Genomic DNA, 12499 nt, shown 5'->3' on the forward strand with positions numbered 1-12499 from the left:
TATAACTTCTCATTATTCAGACCTTAGGTTTGTTGTCATTTTTTAAAAGTTTTTCTGTGCTGTATTATGACACAAACTACAAAAAGCTCAAAATAAAGTCTAAGGCACATTATAGATAATTTAAAGCATCTCAGATAGAAGTACATACACACACTCTACCATTTGGGGTCAGTAACATTTATGATTCAGCAAAGGTTTAGTTAACCCAAAATTGAAAATTCCGTCATCAATTACTCACCCTTATGTCGATCCAAACCGGTAAGGCCTTTGTTCATCTTTGACCATTAAGACCAGTAAGACCATTTGTTCAAATGAAGATATTTTTAATGAAATCTGAGAGGTTTCTCCCTCCATAGAGATCCAACGCAAGGCCCAGAACGGTAGGAAAGACATCGTTAAAATATTCCATGTGACTCCAGTGGTTTAACCTCAATTTTATGAACGACAGCATTACATGGAACGACATAAGGGTGAGTTAAAATGATATAATTTTTTTGAATGATAGAACTAACCAATTAGATCAATCAAAAAAGTATCAGTTTTCACAAAAAAATATTAAACAGAACTTTTTGAATGGTATTTTGAGTGTATACATAAACATTGTTCATGGAACAAGAAAAATGTTTGTTCACACTCTACATACTGCAATACACTTACTTTGGTTGAATGGCTCAGAAACCCATACACACACACTTCCCTCGCTGCCTATGGATCAAAGGTCAAGTGATTCATCACAACGTTTCCTGCAAAGAAAGTCACATAAAGGAGTCCTCTCAGGATTACGCTGAGCTGAAGATGTCTGCTTTGTTTATAACTGTTAAACCACAACATTACATTAAACTCTCTGTTTCCTGGATGTGTGAACTTATCGGCTATTCCATTTGAGTTATTCCGCTTTGGCCACCATGTTTTTTTTCTTCTGTGCACTGGGTGCACGGGTCCTGCTGGTTACTTTAACCGATGTTTGGACATCTGCTGGGGCTTGGCTCAAAGAGTGGGCCTGTCAACGTGGGCTTTAGAAAATCGAGAAATTGCACAAACACTGGGCTGCGCGGTAATAAAAACAAGCTCCCGCTTGCTGCATTAGTCTTACATTAGCCCGACTATCCGGCCTTTGTTGATGCATCGATGCTGTTAAAGATATCTTTGGTCAGATGCAGTGACATTTTAAATGCCTTCTAGATGGAGCTGAGCGATGTGACTTTTTTCACTTCAACTTATTTTCTTGTTAAACAGTGAAATTGTGGCTTGTGGTCTAATAAAATGAAGTTTGTATATATTTTATACAAAAGACGCTTAGCTTTACAGCTCTTAATAAAATGCATAAAAGCAAGGAGTGAAGTAGAAAAAAATTATAAAGAGTGATGGGGCAATCTTAGCTGCTCTCAGTAGGGGAGTGCTATGGTAGGGCCCCGTTTATTTACTTTAAGATTCTGCTGAAAAGATACAGACTCATGTTTTGTCACATGTAAAATACGAGCCGCTTAACAATATTGTGAAATAGCATAAACAGCGAAATGACCCTTGGAGTAATAACCATCACTTATCATTGTGAGGGCAGGCTGGTGTATTCTGATAAGATGTATTTTCTCCGTTTGAGGTCTTAATTTCAACCCTGCTTCATGCTAGACTTAAAGGAAAAGCTAAATTAGCAAACTAAATGGATAATTGCTTTGGAGGGAGATATGAATAAAGAGGAAGAAATCTGAGCCCTTGGGTGGTTTTATTGCTTCCCATGTCTTTCATGCGCTCTCAGCTTTTCCTCACCAACAATGGCAACCATTGATGCTTTAGAGTGATCTTTGGTCAACAGCGACATTTTTTTAACCAATTAGAAACAGGTTATTAACAGACCTTTGCAGACAGATCATTTTCTGCAATGTTTTGTTTTAAACTAAATATACAATTGAGATGGTTTGTATCTGGTAATAAAAATTTTGCAGAACCTTAATATCTTCCATATAACTTGATAAATTGACATTGCTTGGCAGGAATCACTAGTGAATAAATTTAGCAAACATAAAAGTTGATATACTTTATAGCGTGTTAGTGAAAAACATTTTAACTTACCGCTTTCTGTGATTTTTGTTAGCTTCATTCTCCTCATGTTAAATGCTTTATTTTGTCCAAGAATTCATATTTTGAACTTTAAATACCAAAAACATACTGGCAAAATTATATCTTACGTCTTTACATAATAGGAAATAATCTGATATGACAACAATACTGCACAATTAAGAGGTTTCTTTGCTAAACAATACATAATTAAACACCAGTCTCTGACTTTATCATAGTTTTATGTGATTTATTGTGTTTCATTATCTAAATAATAATGTATGCCCTTCATCATGCCAGTTAAGCTGTTCCTCCAACCCCAAACAAACCTTATTGTCATAATTTATTCACCCTGCTGTTGATTCAAAACTGTATTACTTTCTTTCTGTTGTGAAACATAAAATAATATATATATATATATTTTCTTTTTTAAAAACAGTCTCAGTGGTTTTTCTTCCATACAGTCGAAGTCAATGGGCTCCAATCTTGTTTGTTTGCTCAACATTATTCAAAATATCTTCTTATGTGTTCTGCATAAGAAATAAAGTCAAACAGGTTTGGAACAGTATTAGAAAGGGTAAATGATGACAGAATTTTTCATTTTAGTGTGGACTATATCCTATAAGTCTTTAAGATTTAATAAGAATGTAATTGTACAAAAATGCTACAAAAAGCATAAACATCAGCATATTATAGTAAAAATATTTATCTTAAAAATAGCTATCTAGAAAAAAAATTAAGATTCAAATTGGCACAGTTTTCCCATCTACATGCATTATGTCCCTCCGGTGAGCCTGATTCTGTTCGCTTACTCTCAGGCTAAGTAATTCAGAAGTAATATACAAAGAGAAAGAAATGTGAAATGCAACAGCAGTGACAGGTAGAATGGTGTGTTGGTCTGCTGTGATTCTTTAGAGAAACGTTTACACGCTTAATTTAGTTTCATCAAAATATTGTTTAGATGTCTCTGTGGAACTGACAGCGGCAGTGTGCCGTTATTTGAGCCTGATCATTTGTCAGTGGCGTTGTGACAAGGGCACCACGAGACTCCACAGAAGGACATGGTCCACTGAGACCCAACTTTATATATCATCGGGTGTGAGACGTATCCGTCAGCATTTTAAGTGCCACAGATTTTCAGTGGTGCTCAATCAGTCTAGAAAAAAACCAAGTCAACAAGAGGAAAAAAAAGACTTTAGCTCAATCCAACACTGTGGATATTGGTCGACTAGCGCAGATTTTGAAGTTTAAGTTCATTGCAAAGAGATAATCTCACCCAAAACTCCTGGAATCAGACACTATGTGCATTGACCCGGGGCGGAATTTCCCCAGGTTCTTCGATGAGGCCTCTAAAGCCCAGTGACAGTTTGTTGTTACCATATTGTGTAACCTAAAACCTCAAAGAGAGGTTTGTCGCTCGCTCACCTTCCCCAGTTGTAAGCCGATAAGGACAGTAATTGACAGCTACACCGCTGGAGTGAATGACTTGAGCTCTCTCAGGCCAAGCATAGACTTGAACAGCTTCCCGACAGACACACGTTAACGTTTTCTTTTACACAAAAAAGACCTAAAAGTCTGTCATTGTTTTCTTACCCCCTCACATGGGAGAATATAATGTTTTGAACATTTACATTGGATGGCTAAACCATCACATTAAACCTGCCAGCATCTGAATTTTCCATACACTAGTAGTTCCAAACATTACACTCGTCTTTCAGCAGTACCGAAGTATGAATATGCATTCAGATGCCCAGCTTCAACAGTCGAATATGAGAGCAACAGCGTAGCAGGTTCCCACTGCTAAAGGGGCTATACCTTGCAAACGCAGCACCTTTCTGTGCACAGCTCGATCAGATCCAGATGGTGTGGGTTATGACCTCCACGGGGCCAGGCTAGTTGATCTACTGTCACTCAGTCTCTCAGTGTTTGTGTGTGTGTGTATGTGTAAAAGAGAAGATGAGGATGATGTATGTCAGTGTAAAAGGAATCCACAGACTATAATTGCCACTCTCCTGATATGTGCCTTAATGACAGATGTGTCAGCTAATAATCATCGAGTTAATATGATACTGTACTGCCTGTCTGTGGTTTAGCGACATATATACAAGACAGTTTTGCTGTGTGTGATCACTGCAACACTTCGTACAGTTTGTGAAGATGCTAAATAAGGATAATATTGTTAGTCGCCTGGTAGCATTTCTGAATGTGAATCACAGGCAGCTTATGGTGACAAGCTGCCGCTGATGAATTATGTGTAAATCTAAAGTAGGTACAGAAAAACTGAGATGCACAGAGTAGGATGTATTTTAGGTAAGAAGGGAAAAAGCGGCTGTGGTGAAGGCTTGTACCATTTCTCTCATTTTCTCCTTCCTCTCTCCTCTGCTTCTTTCTTGTTAGGTGATCGGGTTTCTCCTCTGGCCCATCAGCTGAATAGGTGGGGCTTGATCAATGGCAGGAAACTGAAGGATCAAATGGTAATATATCAGAATAAGACTGAGCCAAAGTCTGCACTCACACACACACACACGTTGTGTTTTCATGTTTTATGGGGACTTTCCATAGACAATAATTGTTATACTGTACAAACTGTATATTCTATCCCCTTACACTAACCCTACCCGTCACAGACCCATACCCATTTTACATTTTCAAAAAAACATCACTTTAGCCTATATGATTCATAAGCCGTTTTCCTCACGGGGACCAACAAATTTCCCCACAAGGACAAGGATTTTGGATATTGCCATCTTTGTGCATTTTTTGTCCCTATAATATAGGATTTACCAGGCCACACAAACGCACACGCACGCACACACACACACACACACACACACACACACACACACACACACACACACACACACACACACACACACACACACACACACACACACACACACACACACACACACACACACACACACACACACACACACACACACACACACACTTAAACCTAGATAGAGGCCAAAGTGACCACAGAAACAGTAACCTGCACACTGACACAAGAGAGACAGTAACCTTCATCCATGCTGTACATGACCATGGATACCACAAGTGAAGCATCTCTCTCTCTCTCTCTCTCTCTCTCTCTCTCACACACACACACACACACTCACACTAACACTCCCCCTCTACACCTGCACATAAACACCTTTATTTACAAACCATTGCTGCCTGCAGCAATGCAAATTATCATCATGAATTGTGTTTTTGATAATATTGTTTAAATGTATTGTGCAATGAGTGTTTATATGTATTCATTCGTTTTAATTATTTCTCAAAGCTACCCTGAGGATGTGTGTGATGCCTGCTGGGAATTTGCATAATATTCAAATGAGAATTATTTGCAACTCTGTACCACAGATGTAAAGCAATAAAACCAGATTATATTGGTCTCAGCAAAGGACTTAATGCATGACTAATTATCTCCTGAATTACTCTAATTTAGAGGTTTAGTGATTTGAGGATGATTAATTAAATCAAACTATTGCACACACACATACAATACCTCAAAATTAATCATTTTGTTATTCCAATCTTTTCAATGTAATTATATATTTTTGCTGGTTTTGTTTTAACGTATTTGAAAGAATCAGGCATATTATATTAGCCTATATTATAAGCAAATACTTTCTTACTCTGTCATATGTCTGTTTGGTCATGAACAAAAAAATAATAATAATAATAACTCACTGTTCCAGCTAATGCTGCAGTTGTGGAGTCATTAATCATATGATTTGACAACAATCATTAAAGCTGCGCTCTGGAAAGCGTCTGACTGAATGAGTGAGTTTAGATATTAACAGCCGAACGACAAATAAAGCGGATTTCTTATATTTGCTAGGCTACTATGTAGATTTCGCCTTTATCTTTCAAGAATCTCGAATAAAACGTGCAATGTTTAGACTACAGCGTGGATCCTTATTTCGGTATAAGCGGATGTTAAATTGTAAAATAAGCTAAAGCTAAACACATTACTCTCAGTGATTGTTTTCATCAGGACGGTTAAAGCGGGCCATTTAGAGATAACTTAAGATAAAGCATTTATACAGACAGACTCTACCTGTGAGCGGTGTGAAGTGATATACGAAGCCCATTTGTGTTCAGTCTCTGCAATATCTATTAGGCAGATGCTACTGCGATGCAACCGTACACCGGCTTTTAGCCCAAGTGGACACATTATGCCCTCAGTTTAGCGTGCTGTCGGAGGAGCTTCAACTAGTGATTGAGTGTAAACGGCGCCCGCAATCCCGTCGACTGTCCATAAATCAGAAACGACCATTTAAAATGGCCACATTTAAACCTGAGAGATCTGTTAGATAGAAAATGTTTCTAAAATTACGTCCAACCTACGTAAACAAAAATGCAATAATGACAATAAAAATAACAACAATAGCCTGTTTTTTAATAGGCTATTGTTGTTATTATTATTATTAGCCTATTGAATTTTTGTCTACGTAGGTTGGACGTAATTTTAAAAACATTTTCTATAGGATAAATGCTGAATAGCCTAATAATTATATAGACATTATAATGAGCTATTATTTTTAATTATTGCTATTTAATTATTGTTAGCCTACTACTAGTAGGCCTATTATTAAACAATTTGCTATTTTAATTTTTTTTAGAGCATTTACCATATTAAAACCATTTATTTTCAGTGTTTGTTTGTTGTCATTTAAATGTGCATTCTATTCCCAAATGCGCCAATATTCACCACCAAAAAATTGCAATGAACACTGCTGCGTTTCGTTTCTTATTGCGTCTGACAGCTTCAGTAAATTAGCTTTATTAATGTGCGTGTGTCAGACGACCGACGGTTTAACTTGAGCTTCCGAGAAGCGGTTCTGTAGTACAGATATAATTGTTTGTTTAACTTGTCTCTGATGCATGGAGCCATATCCGCGTTCACTAATTAGGCTACAGTCCAGGTTTTGATTTGTGGCAATCAGGATTAGTTTCATCTCTTAAATCCAGGATCGAAATGAGCTAGTTCCGCCTTTTCCAGTGCTACAGCACCGAGTGTCACTGGGGCCTGTGTGCTGCGCCCAGTGCGCCGCGCATTTCCTCGCATTGAGGGCCAATTACTCCCTATATTGAATACGGAGTGGATCAGTCTGTTGGGATTACAGTTGGACACCCACATGGCCGGAGGGATTGTGTCTGTATTTATTTCATGCGGACTTATTGCAGAGGTTTTATGTGCAGGGGAATGTCTACCACACGCAGATGCAGTTCCGAAAAATATAGAATATTGTGGATATTTCCCCCCGAACAAGATTAAGTTATATAAAACTCTCAGTGCTGTGCATGGGATAGCCTTATTATCAACAATTAATTATTAGCCCGTTTTGCGTGGAGAGCGGGGTTTAAGGGTGGTGTTTCAATGTTTGGTGCTCTGTTTTTATGCGTCAAACTTTAATGTAGTTTTCCAATAGGCTATTTGCTTGTTACAAATTAAACAAAGCCTATTTTAGAAATCCATACTGCATATTTCTAAACTGTGTAAATTGGCATCAAGTTGAGTGCTGTGTTACAACCTGGTTGTTAACACGAACTGGAAATGATAGACAAATACATTTTGTGCTTTCATTTATTGTGGTAATCACTTACTTTTTATGTCCTCCCCATCCCCATAAAGTAAAGGAGTTCACCCAAAAATGACAATTCTGTCATGATTTACAACTTTTCTCAACGTTTTCTTTCTTTTGTGGAACATAAAAGATGTCTTTTCTTGACCTTAAAGTCAAAGAGGGTCTAATGCTGTTTTGGAAATCACTGACTTTCATTGGACAAAAATCATTCTTCAAAATATCTTCTTTTGTGTTCCATATAGCCTAGTAGAAAGACATAGGGGTTTGGAACAACACGAGGGTGAGTAAATAATACAAACTGAATTTTTGGTTCAACTATCCCAAATCAGCAAAAATTAAATAATAAAATACATGCAAATACATAAACAGGCTAACAACTCTAAAATATAGGGGTGCATTACAGCCAATGTGTGTGTATGTATTAGTCACTCTCACAGCTCTGTCAAATGTAGTTTATGCACAAACACATTTTGTGAAATCTCAGTGTGTCCAGTAAATTTACATAAAGTAATGTTATAAACCCTCTCCGTCTGCTCAGCCATGATATTTCTAGTTTTTTATATATATTTTTTACCTTTAAATATAAAGGATGATGTTATAATTGAACATCCATTAATAGGTCAAATAAAACTATAAGCAAGATATATATTTTTTGTACCTTGTCACACCATGTCTGTAAAGCCAAAACGGTGTTTGGATATTTTCATATATAAAAATTCTCTCCCAATAAGAGAAGTGAAAATAAAACAAAAACTAACATTGGCTTGTGCAAATTAGTGCGAAGCACCTTGTACAAAGCACGTTCAGTGAGTTTATGATTATGATGATGATGATGGTAATGATGATGATGATTATGATGATTGGTTAATTGCAGTAGACTGTGCCTGTTGAAGGTGGCTGGATTTCTGTAAGGTCCACGTATCCCAGGCTGCAGCGAGAGAGGGCCGCAGCCGCGGGTGTAAGGCGTGTAATATATTTAACTACGGTAAAGTAGTGTTTTGAGAATTGGTAATTGTTCACATCCTTCTCTGGTCACGGGGACACTGTCCAGATCTCACCGTACGCACACGTGTGGGGTTTCTGAGGTGCATGCTTACAGCTCTACATGGCACACAGCCAAACGCGTCTCTCCAGCTTGTTTCCTGACATAAAATGTTGACTGACTGATAAGAAAAACAGTAGCACAGAATAATAACGCAATCAAGACCCGGCTGATTACTCAGTTATGCTTTTAAGCGACCTCAGTGCTTAAGTTGTTCACGGCCGTCTCACCTTCTCCGGCCCAAGGCCCGAAGATTGGACCCAACTTCACACTATAGCGCTCTTTGCATAAAAGAACCTGTCTACAGTCATAATATTTACTTTGATAATGTTTTCACGACATGGCAACTCTGAAGCGGGGATATATGAACTGTCTAAATATGACAGTCCATGCGATTTGGAATGTGCACTGAATAAGGCTCCTTTTACCCTCTCTCTAGAATTTGCTCTGAATAAACAAGAGACTCGGGTCAGGTCCTCCGATGTGTGATCTACTTTGTAGGCCGGTGGTTAAGCGTGACATGCTTGGCCCTTAAAATATACCCTTTTTGTTAGAGGGGAACGGACAGAAAAATATACAGAATTCTCTGTAATTATGTATAAAGGTTTATTTTACTTTGAAGAAATCGCAGCCGATGGCGGAGGACTGGATGTGCGCGGCCGTACGGGCTTCATGTTGTCTGGAGTAATCTAGCCTCGCGACTGGTTTGAATTTGCTGCCTCGCGACAGCAAAATTGTCGTAATCACAATGTAAACAGATACTTCCTCTCCTATCAGAGCGAATCGACAAAGTTAGTGAATGAGGGAACTTTCACTGTTAATTGTTGTTTTCCTTCGTACCCTGATTCAAAAACACAAGCATAATTATTTGTAAGTGCTACTTTGATTTTGTAATTTAGTTTGAAAGGGGCTTAAGGTGTTTCAGCAAATTATTCACTTAGGTTTAGTTGTTCTTGCATCTCTTCTTGGAAAGCAAGACTACGTCAAGATAATATACTCTAATATACTATATGTGCTATAGGGCTGCCACTAGGTTGTTGGATTGTGGACCAAATCAGAAAACTACACTTAAAAAAATTATTGTTGGTTTAACTTAAAGTAAGTTGCCTTAAAATTTGGAGTTCATTGAAATAAAAAATTCGAGTTAATATAACAAAGGAGATTGGTTTAATAAATAAAAATTCTAAATATTCCACCCAATGCACCATATTTACACACTCACACAGTTGCATGCAAACACAGACAAACACTTTCTCATCCCTTCTTTCCCCCATGCATGAACAATGCATAAATATTATTTCTAAACAAAAATAGATAAACATTGTAACTTTTCTACAAAAAAAACAAAACAAAACAAAAAAAAACACAGAAACCAAACACATACCAAACACAAATTAAACTGTAAAAAGGTCTACAAGCTTTTTTTTTTTTTTTTTTTACAGGCATCTTCACCATTCATAAGTTAGAAAACTGTTAACACATTGTTGCTTCCACACAATTTGCTGTTCTGGGGCCAGTTGCACAAACATACTATGTTAAGACTGTGACTTAAGAACTAGTCAGACAAACTAGCAGTTGGTTAGGGATAATGAGTCTAACTTTTCTGATTCAAATTAGACCAATCTACCTTTAAATGTTATTGAGTTTTAAAATTTGTGACCAGTCTTATAGAAAAATATTAGATGACTCTCTTGTAAAACCATTCTAAGCAGTTTATGCAACCAGCCACTGCTAGTGCATTCTCACAATGAATAAATAAATGAATAATAAAAAAATAATAACAAATGCATAACTTTCAGTGATATACAGCGCATCTCTCATTGTGAAGAAACTTCTTAAAAATCTAAAAGTCAGTTCAAAACCTTTAGTGACTGACCTACTATAACATCTGCAAAAACATTCAAGCAAAATGGTATAATCAGTTTGCTTCATTGTGAACATTGTCATCATGCAGCTGCGCATTGAAAATATATAAATAAATAAATGTGATATGATGATGTTCTATGTTCTTATTCTTAGTCTGTCATAACTGAGCCACAAAACTTCATCATTCCCTGCAGCAGCACTGGAGATACTACACTTGTTGATACATAGGACAAGGTCCGCTTTTATCATTTACAGTCGTGTACATACAGGAATTGCTCACATCATATCCTTCTAGAGTTATTAATTACACCATATTTCACATTCCTAAATCCAACCGTTTTTAACTAGAAACGGAAATATATGATTCAAACCAATAACAACAAGTAACTCAATGCGCACAGACTGAAATCTGAGGCCTGTCATTATAATCACTATTTCCCCCTTGGCCAAGGAACCAGAGTCAGCCATATATGAAATAGGCTTTATTTATATAACTTTGGGAAAACGGTAAATGCATTTGTGAAATGTGTGTATTTAATAAAATCATTTAGCATAAACATATTTGTACAAATTAGAAAATAAAGTTTGCTTATTTTTCCATGCATACACCCCCCCCCCCCCCACCCCACCCCACCCCATCCCGTCTTTATATATCTCTTTTTTAATGCCTCTCTCTTTTCCTTTTTCTCTTTTTCCAGTCATAAAATGGTGCCAGGCTGCGGCATGAAGGCAAGGGCCGTGAAACCGTACCCTCATCATCAGACTGTACAGTAGAGAGACAGAGTCACACTCCCGGTGTAAGCAGGGCATAAAAACACTGCTGCATGATAAGGAGCTGCACAGGGACTTTGAACATTTTATTAGTATCTATAAAAGAGGCACAGGACGAAGGACACAGTGTCTATAAAGCACTAATGGAGGATCAATTAAGATGGTCAAGCTGCAGAAAGAGACTTTTACAGTGTAGGGTTTTAACACTAACCTTGTCCTTTAACACTAACGCTAAAACCACAAGGCTGGGAAATTAAGCCTAGTTGTAATTCCAATGCATCACCAATATCTTATGATCTGAAACAGTAAAAAAAAAAGTATAAGATAATTGATAAGATATTTATAAGATATAGTATATTTGTTTGTATAAGAGTATAAAAGCGAGCGGCGAAGGAGAAGTCCTACCTGCTTTAGTATAGAATAAAAATGATACAATATGCTGCTTTTACACACACACACACACACACACACACACACACACACACACACACACACACACACACACACACGTTTCCATGTTTTATGGGACTTTCCATAGACAATGGTCTTTTATACTGTACAAACTGTATACAGTATTCTATTCCCTAACTGTATACACCCTAATAGAAAACTTTCTGCATTTTTACAATGTAAATAAAAACTGTATTTATTTTATACCTATGCCATTTTTATTGTTTGTTTTGGGAGTTATGTTTGTGTGTACACACACACACACACACACACACACACACACACACACACACACACACACACACACACACACACACACACACACACACACACACACACACACACACACACACACACACACACACACACACACACACACACACACACACGTCTGGTTCATTATCTTTGTGGGGACTCTCCATAGACTTAATGGTTTTTATACTGTACAAACTATATATTCTGTCCCCTTACACTAACCCTACCCCTAAACCTACCCATCACACAAAACTTTCTGCATTTTTACATTTTCAAAAAATATATAATTTAGTATGTTTATTAACCCATTTCCCTCATGGGGACCGCTGGCTGATCTCAGGTTTTACTATCCTTGTGGGGACATTTGGTTCCCACAATGTAATATAAACCAAATGCACACACACACACGCGCACGCACGCACGCACGCACGCACGCAGTTTGTTGTGTTTTCATGATTTATGG

The 12499-nt window shown here is 37.4% G+C and overlaps 1 long non-coding RNA gene across 1 annotated transcript in view; it reads left to right on the forward strand.

Moving 5' to 3' along the window:
* LOC309486798 overlaps positions 1-11713 on the forward strand; it is a 35341-nt gene extending 23628 nt beyond the window's left edge. Inside the window, exons 2-3 of the long non-coding RNA XR_014201688.1 lie at positions 4453-4529; positions 11259-11713. This is a non-coding gene — a long non-coding RNA (uncharacterized lncRNA). The remainder of the gene's footprint in view (positions 1-4452; positions 4530-11258) is intronic.
* Positions 11714-12499: the final 786 nt, after the last annotated feature.

This window comes from Leuciscus leuciscus, assembly GCF_965113295.1.
Source record: "Leuciscus leuciscus genome assembly, chromosome: 22".
NCBI classification, from domain to species: Eukaryota; Metazoa; Chordata; class Actinopteri; order Cypriniformes; family Leuciscidae; genus Leuciscus; species Leuciscus leuciscus.